This window comes from Crassostrea angulata, chromosome 7 (genome assembly GCF_025612915.1).
Source record: "Crassostrea angulata isolate pt1a10 chromosome 7, ASM2561291v2, whole genome shotgun sequence".
In the NCBI taxonomy this organism is placed as follows: domain Eukaryota; kingdom Metazoa; phylum Mollusca; class Bivalvia; order Ostreida; family Ostreidae; genus Magallana; species Magallana angulata.
The window spans coordinates 8,652,799-8,678,598 of NC_069117.1; the positions used below are offsets into that span (position 1 = coordinate 8,652,799).

The 25,800-nt window shown below is 32.9% G+C and overlaps 1 pseudogene; it reads right to left on the reverse strand.

Annotated features, from left to right (window-relative positions):
* Positions 1 to 15,497: 15,497 nt before the first annotated feature.
* LOC128192812 (uncharacterized) overlaps positions 15,498 to 25,800 on the reverse strand; it is a 39,229-nt pseudogene continuing 28,926 nt past the window's right edge.

Genomic DNA, 25,800 nt, shown 5'->3' on the forward strand with positions numbered 1-25,800 from the left:
TTACAATCGATGCATTTCATGTGGGTTGAATAAACCCAATCATTTTGGGGACGAAACCAAACAATTTCCATTTTAAACATTCTCATGATGCCTCCGGTAATTGGTTTGTACGAAAAATTATTCAAAACATTGCACCTTGCAGTTCTAACTTTAGGGGGGGGGGTCATAAAAATCTATATATTTATGATATGATACAATTTTCCATACCAAAATTTCTTACATTATTTAGTTTATAGGTTTTGATTTACACAAAGAAAAATAATTGTTTTATGTTCTGTAAGTATCGAAATCTTAAATTCTCAGTGCTATAACCACTGAACCATTTTAGTCACAAAAATACGTTATTCGAATACTATTTGCGACTTTTGCCACCAATTATGAACTTGTACTATTTTTCTACTAAGTCCAATTTTAGGAATACTAAAGAAAATTTTATCTTGTCTATTATCTTTCCGACTTTTTGTTGAAATCAGTTCATTTTCTTGGAGCGCAGTCCGACTGTAAAACTAAAAGACAGTGAAATTCTAAAATATGGCACTGTATAAAGGGACTAAGGCACGATCTGAGCTCATTTTTTTCTAAATTTATTTTCTAATTATCAATGTCTTGAATGATCAATATGGATGTTTTTAATGTATTGTCAAAATTTGAAAGTCAAATATCAAGTTACAAGTGAGTTACAGAGGTTAAAATTTCGAGTCCTGTTATTGTTTACATATGTTTTGTATAAGTAAATGTTTTAATTTAGTTTGTTTACATAACAACGACTTCTTTTATCTGTATCTCGCTTGTAAAATGAGAGAGAGAGAGAGAGAGAGAGAGAGAGAGAGAGAGAGAGAGAGAGAGAGAGAGAGAGAGGGAGTTATGCATTAATATTTTTAAATTTTAAAACATTTAAAAATGTTGATGTGGAGTGCGGTATTTTAAATTTACTGAGCAGAATACATTTATTGCATGATGATGAGGGAAATATGAAGATTTATTCCCCTAAGAAAAATCACATTAATTTTTTTTATTGATTTTTCGGGGGGAATAAATCTTCATATTTCCCAATTATGCAAGCATTAAAGGTTTATTATACCGAACAACATATGATTATACAAATTACGTCGATTTATAATCATTTTTGGACTAGTCAAAAGCAATAACATCGTGATCGGGTTTTTTCCTCGTTATTGTCCCTCGTTTCTATCATGAATCAAATTGAGAAAGATTGGTTTTTTGTAAAAAAAGAGAGAATTTAATTGATTGATATTTTTCATTTCATCATATTTGTCAAAATTGTATGCACATATTGGCTTTTTTTATATTTTTGGAATGAAAAATTCTAAGATTTCCAAAGAGGTGAGACACAATATTTATTACCCAAGATACACGACGTTTTGTTTCCCCTGTCACGTATCTCTCCAGATCAATCAGATAACGCGTTATATAGAAAATTAATATCGGGGTATACTAGTCATAATACATTATACTGTTGCGCCACCCCTTTGGACAACAGGGGCCATGTTTATGAAAACCATCATAGGCCACACAACATAATCAACTAGAGCCGAGCTCGTTGCAAAGCAACGAGTAGGTCTTCCGTCGCAACTTCGTGTCGCGAAAGGATTGTCCATCAGTCTGATTAAAACACCTCCTTCTCCTGACACTTGTCAGAGCCTGACAGATCCCGTATTGATAAAATGTCATCTTTACACGACCATTTCTTCTTTCCAATTAGAGCTTTAAAAAATTGATTGGAACTCTTCAAACGGAGACCAAAAAATTAATTCATGCCTGTTTTCTATGTAACCTCTAGATTGAGTATTTCACCACACCACCACAACAGATAAAGGCATATCTTTGCTAAGTAGGTGTTTATTTAGATTGTATGCAAATGTGGAGGTCAAGTGGAGATTGGTGGATCTGTTATTGATACAGGTATTTCAGAACCTGGCGAGTGTAAGGAGAAAGGAAATGGTTTTTAATGATACTGGATTATCAATATGAGAATAGTAAGTTCAAGAAATCAAGAAAGTAGTATTTTCATACCAGGCAAGTTCTTCGTTTAACTTACTTCAAGTTTAGGATAACTTTAAAAAGTACATCATTTATGTACATGTATATAATTAATTTAATTATAATAAAAGTGTGGATGTGGCGGTGGGGGAAATGACCCAAAAATCAATTTTCTAAGCGTTAACTTAAGGGAAATATTGGTTGAGAGAAAGGGGGCATTGCTCCCACTGGACCATCTAAAAGGTACTGTTAGCAAGCTCACAAATGATATCCCCGCTAAGAAAGAAGTCATTACTCACGTATTTCTCTATTAGAGAATAATGGATGGCTCTTTTTCTTTAGTGAGGCAGACAAGGCAGGGTATATTTACAGGTCACAAGTAATCTTTATGTCAAAATCTAGCTTTTACTCATTTCCATTAATACAAGATATGACACATGTTTAATATGACTTTGAACTTGCGCAACTGACCCTGGGTCAAGTTCATGACACATCATCGGTCATCAGGAATCTTTACATGAAATAGAAACACTTGCAGTCGACACTTGCAGTACTCTGAGGATTTAATGTCGATCGACCGACTTTATTGCTTAATGTAGTCGTATATCATTACTTCTAATCCTAAGTACAAATTTTATTTAATCTTTGACTTAAAACTGTTAACTTATAAAACCAGAGACATAAATAACTTATTAAGTTATTTATGTCTCTGATAATATATATTTTATTCTGTTCATAACTATAGAAGTTTAGCGTGTTCAACAGGTTATTTTTTTAGCCACATTCTCAGATTACGATATCGCACCTTTAATGTGAGGTTGATTGACATCGAATATTTAGACACTTATTGTTTAACAATTGACCGCTGCAGTGAAAGCATCCGTCCAAATGTTACTCAATCATTTATCAATTGCTGATCTGCAGCCCGGGGGCAATATTCTGAGCTATGTGGGCAGACGCGACACGAGATTTTCGGTCGCACGTGGAGCGGATTGACTTAGCATAGACTGACCGAATAAACACACGGGTGGGAAAGTGACATACATTGAGGAGAAAAATGTACACATGTTAAGTAGTCGCCAAAAATAGGTCTTCGCCACATTTTGAAAAATAATAAAGCCCTTGCACTGTGATCATGAAACCGATAAAATCTAAACAAATCTTGTTTAAAAACTCATGTGAACATTTTAAAAATAATCACTAAATCCCTCAATTCTGGACAATTCTTTTATCGTGTCAGCCTCTACCGCCAATCGAAACTTCTCGGGCCTTTCCGACAAGCTCGGAAAAACACTTCGAATGTATTACCTAGGCGTCCATGACACCCCCCTTTTTATAAAACTTGATATAATTACAACACATTTTATGATCTGTTGAGATGTGAGCTATACTTCATTATAGGTATCAATATAAATATAACACAGAAACGACATACAAGACTTCTTGCCGATACTTATTTCAATGGGAAGCGACTCCATTTTTTATAAAATTCGAACATCCGGTGATGTTAATACATTCGAGGTGTTTTTCCAAACTTGCCGGAAAGGCCAGAGAAGTTGCAATTGCCTCTACCGCATGTGTTAATTTGATTTTTGATTTTTTTTTATCCTGCCTTGAACGCTCGGGGACTGTTTCATTTACTAAATTCGGCTAAATAATGCTTCCAATTTTGAGCACTCTCTCTCTCTCTCTCTCTCTCTCTCTCTCTCTCTCTCTCTCTCTCTCTCTCTCTCATTTTATGTGCAACCTTATGAAGACGTCAACTACTTTCTATGATATCTAAAAAACCTCTCAGCAGTATTTAGCGGAAATATTCGTGGGTAAATAAATAAATCTTAAATTGAAACACAAGTCAATCTTACATGTACCGGTCAAAATCTCGAATAAACAAATAGTTGGAATCATACAAAATATCAATAAACATGCACGTGTGATAAAGTACATGTAGAAGAACACAATGCTACCGCGGATCACTTGTCCACTCGCGCGGGAACTCCTTGGCTATGTTCTAGGGGTGATTATCGTTTTAAGGTTTAATCTTTGTGGTTTTGCGTTGTTTATCTATAACATTATTAGTACATGTATAGTTTTTAGTGCATTTACAAATTCACTATTGATTTATGTCTGATGATGTTTCTGATTTGGAATAATATCGCTTTTATCAATTTTTAGAGGGGCTTCTCAATTCACATTCTAATGTTTAATTAAATAAATTGAAGGTGAAGAAACTTCAAGAACATAAAATTGAAACAGTTCTTGTATATATATCTTGTTATTAGATAACCGCTGACCTCTAGGTAGTGCAGCCGATTTCCTCGGCCGCGGATGAGGGATCGGATAAATTACGTAAAGGTAAAACACACATAGAGAGCTCAGAACCCAGGAAGATTTACAATGTTTCCAGTATAATGACTAAACTCTACTTAATATAAGTTTTTCCCCCTTTAATCCCACAGTTGATCTATCTGTCTGATACTGCTTCAGTTCGAGAATGGCATTGCTTTTATGATTAAACAGAACGATTTCTTATTGACAATCTATCGTTTAATTCAAATTAAGAAGAGTAAGCTTTAATGTCATTGTGTACGATTCTTGTGTTTGCGGCTAAATAAAATCACATATGACAGACGCGATTCTTGTGTATTAGATAACCGCTGACCGCTAGGTAGTCCAGCCGCGACCTTGGCGATCGATTTTCTCGGCCGCGGGCGAGATGGGTTATGTAATGACGCACACAGCTAAGAATTTAGGTCGATTTGAAATGACTCAAATCTATTTTATGGAAGTTTTTTTTTTTAAATGTAGTTTATGTATCTCACTAGATAAGAAAAAGAACGTTTATATTTTCTCGTTTTTGTTTTTCTAAACGGTTGTCCACTATAGGACCTAAACAGAGGTGGCTCAAAAAAAGGCTGTAAGAAAAACATGTACACGTATACTTTTTAGACACTTTTTCAAATGAATCAAAGCATCCCGTATATACTGGTACACTTTCAGCTGTTAATTTATGTACGTTATGCGCACGAAGACGATTCGCTTACTTGCCAAATGACATACAGGTACATGTTAACAAGACAAGCTTTTTACACTCATATTACGCATTACCGGTACAAAATAATTTTGTAACGACATTGATAACACAATAATGAACAACTTTTTTATCGACAGCTATTGCGAAATATTAACCATTTTTGAGTAATAAAGCGAAGACTTTTAAGGGCTCTAGACCCCTAATTTAAGGGGCCAACCCTTTTTCAATGGTGTCAAGTGAAAGCCCTTGATATTTTGCACATATTTTGTTCTATATGTGTTTAGAGAAAATTTTAAACTAAAGAGCTACATAACAAAAACACAACCAAAAATCAGCATTTTTTGAAACACAAATTCAAATTAATTTTTTGAAACTTTAAAGGAGGAAAATTGTAAAAACAAAACTCGGAGGACAACGTTCAAACTCTCTATTTTTAAGATTTGTGACTTTGTAATACATGCTATGAGCGGTTTCAGAGCCTTTGCGTGCACAAGAATGCCTATATTTTTGGGAAAAAGGGGAATAACTCGCTACCGGAAGTGTCGATTTCAACGATTTTCCTTATATATTGAGAAATAGTAACTACCAATAAGCTCTGAAAATTTGAACTTTATAAGACAACAAACAAGCAAGATATTTGAGTTTTAAAAAACGTCTAGAAGAAAAAAAAAGAATAAAAAGAATTACCAACAGAATCAGTACAAGGTCTTCCGTTGAAAACGGAAGACCTTAATAATCTAGCCGAATTTTGTGTATGCTTTGTACAACTCCGAACTGAATCTCCTATCTACTGGAAAACTGAAGTCTAGGTGAACTTGAGATTGAGTACACCGCATCCACCCGCAAACTTCAACGAAATCTCTCGCAAAATTCAAAACATTAGAAAACTTGTCATTGTCAAGAGTTATTTCACTTGGCTTGATCACGTGACAGTCTTTGATAAGCTAAGCAAAATCAGCCCTAGCGGATTTTGCTTTTAATTGGAGATATTTTCTTTTCCTAGTGCATTGCTAAGGTTAAGGGAGTTGGAACCTGTGGTTAACTTTTGCCTTGTTGGTGTATTATGATACTCGGCATTGGTTTCTGGAGGGTTTTCTGCTTTTTGTATACTGCTTTTCCAAAGTCCCCTTTTTGTACATGTGTTTCACCCAGCTTATTCCTGCCTCCCTTATACACGTCACAATCGCTTTTACACAACTGTATTCTGCGTTGGATCAATTCAGAAACAATGGGATTAAACTTCTGATAGTGCAAAAATTATATTTTTTTAAAATTAACTTCATTTTCTATTGATCAAAGTGAGTAAATATGTATATGCAGCTTGCAAAAGTATTATACAGATACGATGGTAGCTACCTCTTGACTAGCCTGACTAATTATTATCCGTGTATTATCTTCAATGTGCCAGGAGACCTGCGTAGCTCTGTTCTTTCCTCCTCGGTTAGTCTATTATCCAACGCATGTAGCTAATGAATAAAATAACACAACTGCATCAAATTCATTTCATTTTTTCATAAATTTGCTAACCAGTTAGTTGAACGGACAGCTAGTTCGATTTTATCTGTATATATTTTCAACTATGTTAGTAAAAAAACCGCTGCACTTTGCCGGAAGAAACGTACTATTGAAAATATTAAACAAAAAAACATTTTCTTTCAAGTGTTATATTAATCTATGACATACATGGTATATATTTAGAAAAAAAAACTTAAAAAAAAAAACTATTAGGTAAATATACATTCTTATGATTAAGTTAAACCTTTTTGACGAACTCCTAACCTTTCATATAAATAAACTTATTTAATCTCAATAAGTTATAATTACTTCCCGCAATACTTAATTATCACACCTCTTGATCAATCATTTTATACAGCCAGAAGCCCTACATAGCTGGGCATTAAAACACAGATAGCGTATGGTATGGTACATATAACTCTGAAGGTTCTAGGGTACCAGCTTTCTTTCAGGAGGACCACTCTCCTGGACAAATTCTAGCAGTTGACACTCTTTTAACCATAACAGCAAAAGATGGGAGTCCTTGCAGAGACTAAAGGCTTCCTATAGACAGAAAATAAATAGTTATACACACTACAGCTACAGTGCGTCTTAAGATAAACTGTGGACGATGTGGTATACCTTGTCATGGACCAACCTTAACTATCTGCAGCAGGAGGGTGACGGCCACCTTGTCCTGGATACCCCCGGAGCTGAGATCCTCCATGGCGTCCGTCCATTTGTCGTCGTACATTTCACGAACATGTCGTTCAGCTTCAGGGGCCGGAACTCGTCACTCAGGTCCGTGATTCCAGGGTTGTTGGACGTTAACCTCGTCCCTGCAATCTCACTTAATCTGTTGAGGATTTTTTTGTTTTTGACATAAAATATTGTTCTTCTTTCCACTAAGCAATTGCAACAACTAAATCTATGGACAATTGAACTTAAAATTTTCACAATTTTAATTAGCTTTGGTGGTAGTAAGAAGACTAATTTAGAAAATGTTTTGTATTGATTAGAACCATCATTACAAAAAATCCATACAATCAGGATATTTAACTTAAATCTAGTTACTTTCATAGCTGACGATTTAATGTAACAGTAAGGATTTAGTAACTAGTAACAGGCTATTTTTTCTTGAAATAAACATTTTAGAAGCAATTTTCCTTTGAAACGGGGTTGGGGGGGGGGATGGGGCTGTTGAGGAAGGGCTACCATTTATTTGAAAAAGCCTTTTGCTAAAGGATGTTTTGTTTTATCTTGTTGGTTGGAATATGTTATCTCGGTCTGCAGCATAGTTCTAAATTTGAAAAATGGGATATTACATACCTTCAATAAGAGACCGTGGGCACATCCAACATATGAAATTAGAATGCAAAACTAAACACATTTGAAAAAAAATATGTAAACCAGGAAAAAAAAAATAAAAGACAAATAACAACACGGTAGAAAACAAAAAAGTATACATGTATGTGTTTAATGTTTACACTTTTGATAAAATTAAACAAATAGCATCTTACAGATTGATCAATTAGGGAACGGTTTTGCGGGGAAGCAAGTCTATGTATTTTGTACTTAGAAATGTTATATAAATCTCTCTCTCTCTCTCTCTCTCTCTCTCTCTCTCTCTCTCTCTCTCAGTTGATAACTGTCAAAATATCACTTAGTTGACAATGCGCTCGCCACAACGGTAGCACCGTAATACATATTAACATCTTTGTTACATGATTGTCTATATCAAGTAATTAAATACACTTCTATATTGCAATTTAAGGTTTTATCAATTGTTGTCAAAGGACTTCCTTTGACTAACACACACCATTGTATAGAGGTACCTTTTTCTTTGTCAGGTGCAATTCTCGAGACATACGTTGAGCTGTACAGTAGATAATATATATTTACTGGCTATGAGGACGATAGCAAGTTTATTGTTCCTCAAGACAGCAATTATCTCACGAGGCGAAGTCTATGGAAATAGTTTCTGTCGATGGGGGACAATAAACTTGCTATTGTCCGAATAGTCAGTAAAAAGGTATTTTATTTATACCACAGAAAAATGTTTTGTCTGCGAAGCAAAATTTTTTATATGATAAAAATCAAATTAAATTTATCAACCTTTGAAATTAATGTATTGTTCGGATGGCGTCTGAGGTGTTCCGAGTTTTAAAAGAATGGAAATCGAAAGCCTCCGGTGACTAGTTATTATGACTATTCACCATGGGCATATAGCACAGAAACTATTTCACAGTTAGATAGAAAAGCATGTTTATTTATTGTAATTTACATAGAAAATATTCACAGAGGTATAATAATTCAAAATATTCCTTCTGAAATGCACAACAAAAATATGAAATGTTTTTGTAAACAGCTTCATAATTGATATGGGCCTCTAAACCTGCTTATCAAACAAATATTTTTAATGTATTTAATTTTATCTTGAGCGATGTTTAATAAAATGCAACAATGAACACAATCGTAAAGTTTTTTTTTTTCTACGACATAAAACAGTTCTAGGATAGGTCAAGGTTGACTCAATTGTATTGTTTTATATGTATATGTTGCAGTTATACTATAGTGTAGATTCTCAACTAAGAATTAAGTATGTAGTAGGGTATTATAAGTTAAATGTCAGTTAGTTGAAAATGGGTTTGGCGGCAACATATATAATTATGTAATTTTTTGTCAACAACTCAATTTAATTTGTTACGAAAAAAGACACATTAATGATCGATCAGGGTTTAACGAATTCAAATAAATAGTCATACACTTTAGTTACAATCATTGATCAATTAGCAATTTTTATGTCATATCCATCACCCGGAACATAAAATTTAATTTTTGAAAGCTAGGGTAAACAAAGAGATTAACAAGATAAGCTACGATAAACAACCTTTGGCAGACAAAGCCTGTTGCTTGTAAAGCAGCGATTAAATAAAAATTGAATAAAAAAGTTAAAATTGGTCATAAAAAGGGTTGGTCACGCAAGGACGGCATAGTTAATCCACAGGTATTAAGCCAGTTCAAATATGTTGATGTAAACTTGCAGAGTGTTAGTTGTATTCTTGCTTATGAAACTTTGAGAAACTAAACAAAGTTTAGATTATAACAAAACAAAATATTAAGATTAGATACATCAATTTTATTAAGCACTGGGTGAGTTTCCTCCAGGCGATACGAGAATACAAGGTTTATAGAGAAGAACGTACTACAAGAAGCTCTCTGATGCTCGTACTAGGTCATCGGTCATTTTACGTACGTAATGAATGGAACGTTTACATAATAAATAGAAATTAAGGCGTTATTATAATCGTTTTCAATTGAATTCACACACCAAAAAAACTCATTTACACATAATGTTATCCTGTTGTTACTTTAAATTCATTGTTATCTATATCATGCATCAGGGAAAAAAGACTTTATAAAAGCTGGAATCAAGTAATCATACCTCTGCAGCTGCTGGGACCTGACCAGGCGACCCAGCAAAAGAACAGTCCACAGACTGGTGAAGAGAGTGTTCATCCTTGTAGTGGTCAGATCGATGTCATTAGGAGTCAGCGACTTATGTAACAGGATTTTAAAGAGTTTAACAAAGTGCTCCAATGGTACGGAGGACACTGTCAGAGCTACAGGTACAGCGTGTGTTTTTATGAGTGAAGCAAACAAGGAAGCTTAAAAGGGAACAAAATGAATTTAGAATCTTTAGGAAACACATTAATAATAATAAAGAAAACCTTTAGCACGCACTTACATACGATCTCTTATGTTGAAAGTATTGGTAAAACAACAAGTTAACCGACCCATTCTTCTGAAATATTCATTTTATTTCAAGTGTTTACAGTAATTAAAATTTTATAGACTATTTGGTGTTGAATGTAAAAGTAGAAAAACTTTGTTCTAAAGCGGATGGAGAATTCAGAATAAAGATTGTGAGATAACAGTTTTAAAACATTTAATTATTAAAGAAAGAACAGAAGAATCCAGTTGTTATTGTCTGATTATGGATGCCTATGGCCATAACAATACGTTTGCAGTGTATTCTCACAGTATACAGAAAATATTAAACATACACAGGGTCAATGGGCATATTTACAAATGAATTCTAAAACAATGAATATGAAAACCTGAAACCATTACCTGGATGCTACATAACAAATACAATTCAATTTCTGTTTAAACAAGAGGTATAATGTATAATATTGTATGTTCAATTAATCATATTGCAAATCTGAAATGTTCTGAAATGTTAGTTGTTTCTTTGTAGCATTAAATCAGATCATGAATTACAGGTGACACAAATATATAGAAAACTATCAACGCACTTATAAAATTACCGTGTCTCCCTCTTAATACTTCATCACTTAGTTTATGGTTTAAGAGTGATACGGTCGTTTATACTAATTTTTGGACAGAAATATTTCCTTCTCTATCTCAAACTTTTTTGTTGTTTTTGTGAACGTTAATAATTATTTTCGACAAACATCAATTTAATTTTTGAACCTCTAAACTGAAAAACCTATTTAAATGCGTTTATAGATATACATAAATAAAGTTTAAGTAATTTAGTTAAAGCAAAATGCTTGATTTCCTTCCAAAATAAACCCAAAATTATATCCTTTGCCTTTTTTGATGTGTGTAGTACATATCCTTTAAACTGGCGCATTACTGAAACATCGGAAAAAATATGAAACATACGTAGGTGTATGCTGGTTAAATAAAGTAATCTTTATTTCGCCCAAAGGAAGGTTAAGCCATAATCAATAACAATTCTCCGCAATTATGAATTATTAAAGTAATAATCATTTAGCATGAGAACACTTCATCAATCCAATTTAAATCATGCCATGACAACTAGTACATGTATGGTGATTAATGAATTTTTAGATATCTTTCTTAATGATATTTTAAATATCTTTCTTCATGTCTTAAAGGGGAACTCTGTATATTCAGCCGTTCGATAGAGGTGATTCAGTCTACTCTAGTTGAATTTGTAGAGCTATATCCTCATATCAGAAAAGAATAGCTAAGTTGTTTCTAGTAAGGATTACTTTGATAAGCCTTAAAAAGCCAAAAATACACAAAGTTTCTTTTAACTTGCTTACTTGCTGACCTCCTCTAGATATAATTGTTGTGAAGTCATGCAAACGTGATTTACTTCCCAAAATTTCTTCCCGCTACATAACAAAAAAACCATGTAGTTTTCTATCAAGCAAATGAAAAAGTGTTTCAGATTAAACTGAAAGAAGTGTCTATAAGAGAAAATCAAACGATTCATGAGGAGAAAAACAAATCACAATATACAAAAAATATAGCGTATGTCAAGAGAGGAAGACAGCCTGATATAAGACGCACCATATAAGGGAAATCAAAGCATGGAGGACCGGAAATATTCAGACACAGATGAAAAAATCCACAGGAAATAAAACGTGCTTTCAAAAATGAGAAGTAGTTCTTGTTTTCTTAGGGTGGCAGTAGAAAAAAAAAATATCAATGGGAAAAGTCGAAATACATTTCAATCTATCTAAACAAGGAAGAGTTTTCCGGTAATAAGAAAATATTGCTCGGTTTGTTTCTAAAGAAACCTACTAAAATAATCGTAATGGTATTTTGTTTTTTACACCACGATAAAAAAAGTAATTCTGAACAAGATATTTTGTGAGGGGAAAGTCTATAATGAACGGTTTTGAATAGTTTCAATCAGCTACAAAAATCTTTACAAGTTACATACCTACCACGTATATATCAGCCATTTTAACAAGGAATGTCAACCATCGCTCCTTACAGACACCATGACAATAAATATTTACCTTTGCTAGTGGATTGGACACCATGACAAGGAATTTCAGCCATTGCTAGTGGATACAAACACTATGACATGGAATTTAACAACGGCTAGTAAATATGTTAACTGTTTATGCCTCGACAAACATAAAAATGTGTTGGTTTTTTTTATAGCTATACTACATAAAAATGATGCAATTCATGGTTTCAATACATGAGTAAAAGAAAATATAACAGAATATTCTGTTTATGTAATTATCGTATACAAATTATCAGCTCATACTCAAAGAGACTTAAATTCTGTAAACAACATTGATTAAAATGATTTGTCCCTGGTGTTTGAACGAAAGATCGCGCTTTCAATTTTTCTTTAATACACTGTATTTGCACAAGAATCAGCGGATTACATGCATATTAACTTTGAAGAACAGGGTACCTTTTAATGAACTCGTTTTTTAAATGCTTGTTTTATTTATGGTAACTGGGAATCAGACTAAAGTCAATGCCCACCTTGAATAAATGTGCATTTACGCATTCGATCATTATTTTTGAAAGATATAGTCTCAACCTTAAAGCGGTGTGTGTAAACAAATTGAGTAACGCGCGTAAGTGTTAGGCGCTGCAGTTACAGGCCGTATTTTTCAAAAAGTAATGATTTAATACTTATATTTACATTTTTTCAACTTCTTGCTTTCATAATGGTCGGATTATCTCCCCCAAAAAGGTTTAGTTCTTATAAACAATGATGATTTCCCTACTCATAAAGATGGTTTGTGTCATTCCTTTTGGTCCAGTTGTTCTTGAGAAAAGGAAAAAAAATGTGAAAAGCTTACGGACAAACGGACGGAGAGACGGACAGCTTCTTAGATGAGCTGACTTGAACTTTTGGTTCAGTGGAGCTACAAAGAAAAAAACTCACATTTTTTGGGTCAACTTTCCCAAAACTGATATAAAAGGCTCATGTAAACTTCCACGTAAACTTAAAAAAAACTTGGTCATCCCATTACAATTGAAAAAATTCCACACTTGTTTTCAATACATGCAATTCTGTTTTTGTTGATTCCAATGATACAATCATGATTATCCTGTACTTAAAACGATACAACAAATATTTTCTATTTTTCTGAGTTTTTGAAAGGTGCTTTAAAATACACAAAATACAAATGTCATTTATATAAAATATAAGATCTACATTTCGACTACTTTTTGTATATTATTGTATTATTCAACCATACGTTCTCTTTGAAAAAGCTTTAAAGCAGTGGACAATGCGTTTGGTTGAATGATATAAGTTCAAAATAACAGCCTTCAATTAATATATATACGGTCGGTGTATATCTCCCCTTATGTTTGCATTGGAAATCTGTGACATTTAATTTTCAATGACACACGGGATATTTGATCACAAGCAAACGTCATCATGCATTTTGAATATATACTAGCGGAAAAAAGAAACTGCATTATAAAATTTAGTATAATTTTTCTATAACTATTGTTTGTATTTATAAAATTTAAACAATCGATAATGGTATTGTTTTTGACAATATCGGATGGTAACCGTCCGGGTGCACGGACTTTTTCATGGTCAGTGAGCACTTGTTGTTTATTGAAGAATTTGTACGCACGAGTTTTACGGACCAATACTGTTTGGAATAAGAATTGCAAAGGATTTGTTTAAACTTTTATTGTTAAGGAAATCACTTTAGTTTCAACAAAATTTACCCCTATGTCATGCCACGACTCAACAAAAATCAACGTAATCATGCAGTTGGGATGCTGCAAGCTGGAATGGCACAAAATACTGTAGAAAGACACTTTGGAGTTCATCGGAACACCATTCAGTCCATATAGAGACGTTTTCAACAATCTGACAACACCAAGGATCGACAGCGCTCTGGGAGACCTCGTGTGGCGTCACGTCAATAGGACAACCACATTATACTTGTGCATCTGAGAAATCGTTTCCAGACAGCAAGTTTGACTGCCCCCTCTACAAATTGTCAATGGAAATCTCACCAGCGTATGCTATCGAGATGAAATTATTCAGCGTCATGTGATACCCTTCATACAGAGACATCAAAATCACATCACTCTGCAGAAAGACAACGCAAGTTCACACGTTGCACGTGTAGTCAGGGACTTGTTTGTTCAACAGAATGTCGATGTCTTGCCTTGTCCACCTGTTTCCGCCTATTTGTCGCCGATTGAGCACGTCTGGGATGAAATGGAAAGACGTTTACGCCGTTTACCAAATCAGCCAGTGACATTGGCTGATTTAGGGCAGGCTTTAACCAACATCTGGAACAACATCTATTAAGCATTTCTGAACACTTTAGTTGCATCAATGAGGCGTCGCTGTGAAGCACGCGTGAACGCAAATGGTGGGCACACGCGTTATTAATTTTGTTAATTCAATTTCAAATAACAGTGACTTTCGAGTGTGCTGAATTTGACGTTATTCGACGTTGACGTTATTGTACTATGAGATGTTGTTACGAATACATGTGTTAACAGTATTACAAAAAATAGAATTTGTTCATTGTAATTTTAATTTTTTTTTTCATATATTATATAAAGCACAGTTTCTTTTTTCCGCTAATATAATTATTATTGGAAGATCAAATAAAACATTCTAACTTCCATAACCAATTTGATATTTACATGTACTTTTGAAATATAATCGTTATTATATTTTTATATTTTTTCGATCTCAAAAAAGAGTTTTCCAATTTTAAGCCGCGGAAGCACTAAATACATATAACATGTTTTATGGCTGTTCCATTTATTAAAGAAACAGTATGGTGCATGTTAACAAAAACAACTTGAAAAAAAATCCTTTCGGGTTCGGTATTTTTGTACTACTTATAAATGTATCAACTTTCAGAAAATTTCAAATTTCTCAATGAGAAAAATCTAACTATTTCATCAAAGTTAAATGTTACGTATAACACATACATATTTTACATCGCAACATGTTACGGGGTTAAGCCTTCTTTATGCCTACCTCTTTCATCATGAAACAAAACAGAAATTTAAACTGCATCTAGTTATTTGACCAAATCAGAAATTGTAAAAGAAAACATAACACCAAATTATATTGCGAAAAAAAATTTTACTCAAAATTTGGTAAAAATTTTTAAAGGTAAAAACATGTAAAACATACATGTAAATAAAAATACTAATGTATGATTACATAATGACAAAGGTAACAAAAATGTAAAACATACATGTAAACAAATTCTATACTATTACGCATGCGTATTTACAGTAAACAAAATACATGCAGGGCTCGCGAAGATTCTCCTGAACATGCTTGTTGATAGAAATATGTCTTTTCTACTTCCCCCCGGTTGTAATTGTTTGAAGTCTTTAAAATAACCACAATTATTATTTTGTAAGCATGTATATTGCGTGTTAGAAGTTGCTACAACCTAAATCTATTTTTGTAAGTGAGTCCCCTTGAAGGGTTATTTGACATATTTATATTCGTTCATTTTAAAATGCACCAAAATTAGTAAACAATAATTCATTTATTTAGAAAGTGATGATATGTTCCGTTAAGAGAGTTTCTTTACCTCGTATATCATGATGACCATAGTCGTGCGAAGATCTTGTAGTTTTTAGCAAGTGTCAATTACTGTCAATCAAAATCAACGTGGTACAAATAAACGATATAAGATTATTCCAGTTTGTACGATCCTTAAATTTCCGGAAGATCATAATTACATTAATAATGTATATGAAGAGATTTTTATGTATTTCAACTGTTATAATCAACGTTATTTCTTATTTCTTAAGGAGACAATGGGTAAATATGAAGTTATTCACAAATGTGTTTTCAGCTGTTCTATCTCTTTAATCATATTCCTGACAAAAAATGTATATAAAAGTTTCAAAGCGGCGATACAAAAATAGTTCATACATCAAAATAAATTTGAATACAAGCAAGAGTAATCTACATATATAAATTCAAAATGACCTGCGAAAAATACATCCTAAAAAGGTTGATAGTCATTGAAATATCCGCCATCTCACGAGTTAAATAAAAGTTGTTCGTCAGTTGATAAAATATTTGACGCCTGGCCGATCTTCACAGATGCGATCAAAAAGATGAATCTATCAAACGTTTTAAAGTATAAAAAGTCATGCCATTTTGTTTGTTCTGTATGAAGCTATGACCGTTTCGATTGATCCTTATTCCATTAATTTACTTAAGAGGACTCAATGGTCGTGTCCATTTTGAGACTGTATTTAGACTGTATAATTATACATTAATATATATAAAAATATAGGAAATAACCAAAATGAGGGTATATATATACCGATTTTTCTTAACTAGCTAAAATATTTTATAGCTTAACAAATCATATCTTAAATTTAAGGTCGACATTATGGTTAATCTGTTGACAACTAAACCTCCTTAAGTATTTTATTTAAATAGAATATTTTTTCTGTCAATTGTTTGAAAAATAAATGTACAATAAACGGGATTGATATTTTACTTACTGTCATACAATTTTAGTAAATTTGAAAAGACAATAAAGCAATGAGAAAACACTTAACAGTTGTATGTATGTAGAGTATGAAATATAGAAACATTGATTTCTTTTACCAGAAATCAACAACGTCTCAAGCGATGTCTTTTGTAACCCTGAGATGTTAAAAATCGATTTGATTTGTTAAAAACGAAACTTTGATTACATTTAGTTAATTCGTATTGTTAATTATGATCGATAGGTGTTGTAGTTTCTAGAAATATCTCAAAGAAAAAGTTGCTTTGTTTTTACATATATATTTCCCTATGACGCAAATACAATTCTATTTGGAAGAAGCTACAAGAGCAATTGTCTTATGGCAATTGAGTGTTTTCTTATTTTCTAATAACTCATTCAATTTACAAAACAGCAGGCGACACAAAGCAGATCTCACCTGATCTTTCCCCTCTTCCCGCCAATTAAAAAAATATCTATGTGGCACCAATTACATCTACCATAAATATCACGGGAGGTAAGACTCGATTCCATTTATCGCCTCATTTCTGCATGCTCGCACTTTACGCGTCAATATCAGATCAGTGACCTTAATCACTTTCAATCTAGTAGCTAGAAACGAATTGTGAAAACTGTTTCGTCATATGCAATTGAAATGAAATCTAGTTCGATTGCAGAAACAAATTACGTGTACAAGATGTTCCATTGTTCGAAGTGACAATTTGTTTGTTTTGATGGAACTTTAATCAAGTATTAACATTCTGCAATCAACAATCAAGTTAGGGCATACATAGGACACTGTACTATCTTGTTAGTTTAGCTGTAACCTCTGATGTACATGATTCTTTCTCTGAAACGGTCAATCTTAGACAACTTCAATCAACATTATCAACATTCATTATAGCGCAAATTAAAACCACACAAACGCTTGGAAAGAAATAGATATCACAAACACAGTTGATTCAATTTAAAACTTATTAGGCTGTGTATGAGCCAAAATTGGATTTATAAAGAAACCAAAGATACATTTCAGCACCACAGAAAGCCTAAATGACCAACTTAACACAATCACGTGCGCATTCTTTAAAGTTTACACGAAAAGATGTGCTGAAACTGATCTCGATAATTGTGAAAATGTTAATAATGACAATGACAGTCAACATAGTATATGTTATCCAGTAAGACATATCCATCAATAAAAGGAACGCCTTGATAGCGTTTCACTGGGAAAACTAAAATCAATTATTTTGAAAGATAAACAACCCAAAAAACAAGATTGAAAACAGCATAGCAGATAGGGAAGACAACTCTGGACAATCTATCAACACGTCGAGCTCGGTCCATGAAATCTGTCTTCGTTTGGGTTTCCATGATCTGCATGCTCTTCTCATCTTTCTCATTGTCCTATAATTATTTAGTAATCAAACAATCATTCAATGGACAAAAACAAAAATTCATTTTTTTTAAAACATGTGTTTTGACTTTTCCCTTATTTCTTTGCTATGTTTTTCATTTTTCAAAGTTTACTTTAATCGTTTCGAACATTTCACTATGAATTCATCTCAGCATTAATTGAGGTAACCAAAAACAAATAAATTGCTAAATGTTATTCATAAACTTTATAAATTTATGCAATTACATTCATAAATCTGTTTAATATTGCTTACTTGTTGAAAAGTAAATTTTTGCCAAATATCGTATACATTTGAAATACGTCTAGTGTAATATTGTGTTGGAAGTTATTATTATATTAATTCATTGTAATTAGAGGACATTACCTTTGTTTGTTTTCGATGTTTTCGTGTTTGTACGTTTATATAAGCGTATTCAAGTAAAGCGGCAAACACAAACAAAAGTCCAACAGCCATCCAAATATCGATGGCTTTAATATAAGACACAACCGGAAGAGAGGACCGTATACCGGAACTCTGTGTTGTCATGGTGAGCACACAAATGACTCCGAGCGAAACTCTTGCAGGAACAGCATCCACGTGAATCCAAAACGAGATCCAGGAAAGGATGACAATCATCATGCTTGGAATAAACACTTGTGACATGTAGAATCCCAAATTTCTTTGAAAAAACAGTTTGGCTTCGAGACAGGAAAACTCCGTATCTGAAATTGGTATATAAGAATTTCTTGATTTCATGGGATAAAGAAAGAGCAATATTGCCCCTCTTTCGTAGGAATAAATGAAGAGGTGAAAGTTTAAAACATCTCCGACTCCAGATTATGCTGTACGTCTTCTATCATTTGAATAACCTGTATATATAAAATGTTTATACATGTTATATTTAATGCATTCAACCAACTTCACTTTCTTGTAAAGTTTTGAAACTTATCCAGAGCTGCGTTTTACAAAAGAACTTGCGACCTACGACCAAAATAATGAATGTATTTAAATCACAAACTAATTAAGATTTGAATTTAAAGAGGGCAAAATATAATTATCGAAAACAAAATAAAGGTTTATTGATGATGCGCCAACCAAATGTCATGATTACTAAATATAACCCCCATATTAAGGGTCTGGAAAAAAAACCGCATTCTAAAACACTGGAAGCTTCTACAAGACGGAAAATATTTACGACTTTGTCGTTAGTTCTTTCCCAGATCTTTGTATTTGAGAAAATGAATGTCATATTCAATCCGTGGGTCTTAAAGCAGACTTAAAATCCCTCCCAACAAGAAGCAGGGAATAAAATCAAACGTAGGAAGATGGCATTTAAGTAGAACAATAATTCATGAATGTTTACATTTGGTCAAAGCTACTTTCATTAATGTGTTGACATACCGAAATGTTCCCTTAATTTTAAAATAAAAACAACAACATTCTGAACTAACCAGACAGATTTGACAATAGATGCAATTGATATAATTAAACTAATATGGAAAAAAACAACATCTAATGATTTTGTTAACTGAAAAATTAACACGATTGCAGCAATCTGTTCCGATTTAATTTCTTTGAAGCTGTACGTTCTGACAATGATAAGGTATTGCTAGTATCTAATTGAGTTGACAAACCCAACAGATATTTGAATAATTGTGATTGCAAATTGGGGAAAATGACATCAACGGCAACCAAAAAAAGGAGTCTCTGACTTATATGTCAGATGGGTGGAGGGGGGGGGCGGCTGCAAAAGCTACAAAATTAATTATCCTTTCCAAGTAGAAATCCTTTTTAGGTGTCTTTAACCCAAATAGTTAAGAAACGTTACAAGTTCTATATTCATTATGAACTTTGGAAAATTATTAACTAATGTAAAATTGTAATCTTAGATAAAATGCATCACTAATTGTTCTGTAGAATGGTCACCATTAATATACCCCTGTGTACTATCAGGAAAACGAGGATCGATTCTATATCTCTATTGTGCTTCTTGTCTTCGAACAACAATTTTTTTAATATTGTTATATATTTTATATATAGTCATATTATATTATATTTTAGAATAAAAAATCCTCAGATTATTTTGTCAAATGTGTTTGTCACGATAAATAAATCAGTACAGAATGTTGACTTGGTGGTTTTCTGATCGATCAAATGATTTCAGTAAAGGGTATGCACCTGAAAACACCTTAAATATTGTGTCATTCCGTTTCATGTTTATGGTTAAAGACCATCGTAACCTAAGAAACACGTGATAGAGTGACAGAGACGTAAAAATAGAATCTCACTAAAAGAGTTAACTGTAGAGCAGCCCTTGGCTTCCAAAGGTTTGTAGAAATAGAACTGCGGTAGGGTTTGTTCGTCGTTATCGTCAAGCCCAAAGATAACCGGGTCATCGGGATTCCACTTCAAAGCAACATTTTCTATAGAGTAACCATCTGCAAGACAAAAACCAGTAAATCATAATTTCCTTCATTTATTTTTGTTCTCAGTCTACATTATGACGTCATGTTTCATACGTAAAACGTAATAGTTGTGTCTTTGGAAACAACCGAAAAAGTACGTAATTACGATTTTTTTATTTTTTCTTATCTATATCATAAGTTGATAAATTTTCTATTTATACTTTATTCAGTATCTAAATAATTGGTTCCGTAATGTGATTTTTAAAATTTTCCATCTAATGATTTGACAAGATATTTACTAATTTAAATATCACTTCTACTAAACTAAGAAACTAGCGATTGTTACAACTCATGCATACATGTAGTGCTCGCAGTGCATTTTTCATAAAACTCAAATAAAATCTTACTTACTTTTAAATGCTTAAAAATAAATAATTTTTACAAATAATACATTAAAATTTATAAACCTTCTAAATTCAGAAACATTTAAATATATAAATGTGTACATGTTTCTACTTTGATTTTCTCTGCTGTTTAAACGTTTAAAACGAAACCAAAAATCTATAGAAATCTGCTTAGATTAAATGGGTTTGTATTTTGTGGAAAAGTGGAAAAATTTTCCTTTGTTAACATGTGTTACCTTACTTACAAAAATGAGAAGCACATGGTAATTGGAGAACAGCGTAATTTTTTTTATTTAGAATGTTTAATTTCTGGTAGAGCATACTTTTTGTTCATCATTTTCTTGCAAACAAATTAAGCTAATGAGCTTCTGGGTCAAATGACACAGATTGCAAGATTTTTTTAAAAAAAGTCATTTTGTATTAAAACCCCAAACAATTATCAACAATCAGTTTCCCTGCAATCTTGTCCAACAGCATTTTGTAATTGGTAAAACCATCAGATTTTGATCTGTAAGCTTTAAGTTGAAGGCCGTTAAGATTTGCTCACCCGAACCTAATTGTCGATTGTCTGTCTGTCTGTTTGTTTGTCTGCCCGTCCGTCTGTCCATCAGTAAACTTTTTACATGTTTTACTTCTTCTCTAGAACAACTGAGCCAAATTTAACAAAAATTGGTATAAAGCATATTTATGATTATGGAATTTAACGTTGTAAAATTAAATATTCTTTCTCTTTTCAAAGAGAGCCGCAAAAATAACCAAACCAGTAGAAAAAGGTGTTTTTCGTAAAAAAAAAAAATCTTTTCGAGAACCACTGCATCACAAATGCCAACGTATATAACAAAGCCTATATAGATAGTGACAATAAATTGCTAAAACTATGCATATGACTCCCAGATCAATAATGAGGCCTTTAGAGGTAGCAAAGGTTCAACATATAAATATACAGGAAAAATGTTTTAAAATGTTTTCAAGAACTACAGTGCTACAATTTGTGATTCTACTATGCAAGCATCTTCAATCAGTTTAGATTCGGACCAATTCCGGGACCTGAAGAGGGGTTCAGAGTCTAATATCAAACTTAATAAATAACCTAAAGGGGCATGGTCACGATTTGGGTCAAAAATTGTTTTTCCGATTTTAATTTTTATGATGTATCAGTAAGGCATTTTTAATAGGCAATTGAATGTTAAAGTAAAAACTCCAGTTTTAGACCTTAAATAATATGTTGAACGTCAAGAACCGTTTATTCATTTAAACATATGTAAACAAAAACAAAGCACGGGCCTTGTGTACATGACAAAGAGTTGAGAACCCTTTATCTTGTAAATAACTCTACGACTAACTCCCAAATTCCATTTGATAATTAGAAATGCATCCCAAAAGCATTGTATGTAATAAAAACAGAAAAAAATAGAATTTTATCAAAATCGTAACCACGTCCCTATATACTATATATTCATTTTTTGTCTAATGTTTGTAGACAGCTCGAACCATAACGATAATATTCCACTTCAATTATCAAACGTATCTTAGCAAGGCAGAGAAACACAATGTTGCATCGTTGTTTTTTTTTTTTGCTTTTAATACTTACAGCTTTCCATAAAAATAGAACAGGTCTGGTCGTCCATTGGAAAAAATCGTAAATCCATTATACAAGACAGAGTTAATGATAATCTGTAAATAAGAATCATCATTAAGTTCAATTATTAATAGTTTATTATATATTTAGTTCTCTAGATTTAGATACACTAGTCAAAATTTCTAACGCCCCATGCAAGTGTTTATTTTACACAGTTCCTAATTCTAATTATTTGACCATGACGATGGTTAGATATCAAACATAGAGAATAACAAAGCATTTTTTAAAAAACTCAATCAAAATTTATTTTAGTGTTTTTGAGAGAATCAAGAAGGCACAGTACCCTAAAATATAAAAATTATTACTTTAAAACCACGTGATTTTCCCATTTCCATTGATAACAGCATCTCATAGAGACCCCACAATTGATTAAAAACCCTTTGTGGAAGGTTATTCCATCTGTTTATGTGGTCTAGTTTTGCAAAATTCGAATGCCGAGGAACGGTCTCAGTCTTTGAGGTTTCTCATCCCACCCAAACAGGCCATTTATGTGTTATAAAAGATGGCGTGCTGTTGAGCGTGTTGTGCGGTGTCTATCTGAAATTTGAGTTACCCAAATGCCGTCATGTTGACGTGCCGTTACATGACGTTTAGGTCATCATGGTAGGTCTTCAACATTTCCGGTGCATTGGATTTCCGGTCAAACCTTTAAATGATTTTGTGATGTCTTTAACGATTTGTGATGAAAATCAGGAATTAAGAATATCTTATTGTTTAGACCATAGTTTTAAAAGGTTAAAAATTAAAGTCAAGAAATCAAATATTGTGAAAAGAAAGAAACCTATCGTAAACCGCGCTCTGCTTGGATCACGTTCGCCGATTTTAACTGAATTGAATTTATGTTTTTTATAAGTAGTTAAAGGCTAGGAATCGATCGAATCGAGTCGTTTTGAAAAACACATCCGAAAAACATATCGAACACGCCCTCCACGCCTTTCAACAAATACGGTAATGGTTGAGTTATTTTAACTCGATTACAAATTTTTGACATGAACAGGTAATCATTTAGAAACAGTCGATAGTGGCAACAACTTAAAAACTGGTGTTAACGTTTTTAAAATAATAAATAGATACAACTAGGATGTTAGGAATTTTGACCAGTATATTATTGTTTGCATTTACGATATTTCTTTAAAGCAATCATGTTGTTCATAAAAGAGATATAAATAGTTCAAATAGTCTTGTTTTAAAAGGTTGGTTGGTATAACCAAGCTTCAACACCGAATAGTTATACAATGATTATGTAATATCATCCTGGAACATATAAAACTATGAGCGTCGCTTGATATACGAAAGAGAGAAAACTATTGATTATACTCTTTTGAATTGCACTATCAAAGATCCGAATTATCACATTTTTTGTTTCAATTATTAAAGTTTACGATGTATATTGGAGTGTATTCTGAAAGTAGGTAAAAGTTCTCCAGCAACGTTTTGGCTTTTATGTGTCTGACCTAGCCTGAACTGCAGGCTCTGGGATGTAGAATTGGCAGCAACAGAGAAAAATGTGAGAATCGTCGCGTCTAACACACAACTCTTCAGAGAAACATCCAAGGCTAGACTTGGCACTTGTATAGAATTCTAACACTTACAATGGAATTATACTTGGTAGTAACTGTCTCACTTTAACTTCTCTCTAGAAATGGTGCATGTAATAATGCTTCTTCAAAGCGTGAGATGCAGAGACACATTATATTGTAATGTTTATAAGCTTATCTTAACGTTCTCTAACAAATCTAATGTTATTCATGGTGTTTTAAATTTGCCTTATAGTAAATGCATCTATAGAACTGTTATAAATTTAAGACACAATAATTAACGAAAATAATGGGAGCGGTTGGGGGGGGGGGAGGAGGATTATGCTCTTGGTTCTTGTTGTTGAATTCAAGAACGGCCTACACATAGGTCATACACAGATACATGTCCGACCTGATGCTGTAGATAACGAAACCGTCGTTGTAGATGTGGAGAAGTTTGTTTGGGACTGTGACGGTGTGAAAGCTGGCGCTCTTCTCATTCTGGAAGTAAGTGTCTGGGACCCACACGTCATCGATACGTCTCTGGTCCAGTTCTAGGACACTGATGTTGCTGATATGAGAGAAGTTGAGGCGAGAGTCTCTCCATGTCTGTCGCAAAAAAACGTTCATTGAGTAATCCTGTAACAAAATGGTGTAGGTTGAGGAATCAGACGGATGAATTGTGACGTTGATTGCATTGGTGTAAATCCGTATCATTTCTTCAATCACAATATTTAGTGTATTATCTTTATGTGACTCAAAAAGTTGTTACAATATCAGTTTTTACATGCATTGACTAATGCATTTTTTTAATAATTGTATCGCTTATGTAAAAGAATTAATTTTTTGAACGTTTTAAATCGAGCATCTATAGCCTTGAACAACCTTACAACTTCAAGCAAACTGCATACCATTTTACCAATGTCTGAAATCGAACCATGATCAATTTTTACATACCAATGGTAAGTTATTAGATCTAACAGTTTAAAAATTACAGTTTCGAATTCAATGTATGGTTCTTAGAATATGGCAATCGCATATTCATGACCTCTAGTGCTATTTTGAGAACATTTGACTAAATACAATATTATATGCCTTTTATTATTTTTGCCTGAACCATGTAAAATACCCGATGAATCTACTTATACAACAGTTTTTGATATTAAAATTTTCGGGTTATGTTAGGATGGAGAGCATATTCTTAATTTTAATGAGCATGGTTTTCCTTTTACAATCCGGACAATCATTAGCGTCTATTAAAACGAGTAACCCGATACCATTCTACTATTGTCGTTGTAAAGCGTACACCAATTGATAAACAGTCATTGCAATGATATATGAAATTCATGTTCTTTTATCAAGACTGGAAATGACACGGCAGTAGCGTTTATGAATTCACAATTGCCCCAACACCTAACTGATATAATCTTTCAAACAAAGACACGAAAGAGCATCTTTCAATGACTACTTAAGGGCGCATTGAGCGTATTTAAGATAATAATTGCAAATTTTTGTAGGTATATAACGGAATTATTTAAATTTTCATACCATGGATATAGCATTAATGGAGTCGATACTTGTAACAAAAAGCTGGACATCAACTTCTGTAGCAACATCTACGAATTACAAAATATATCCTTGTTACAT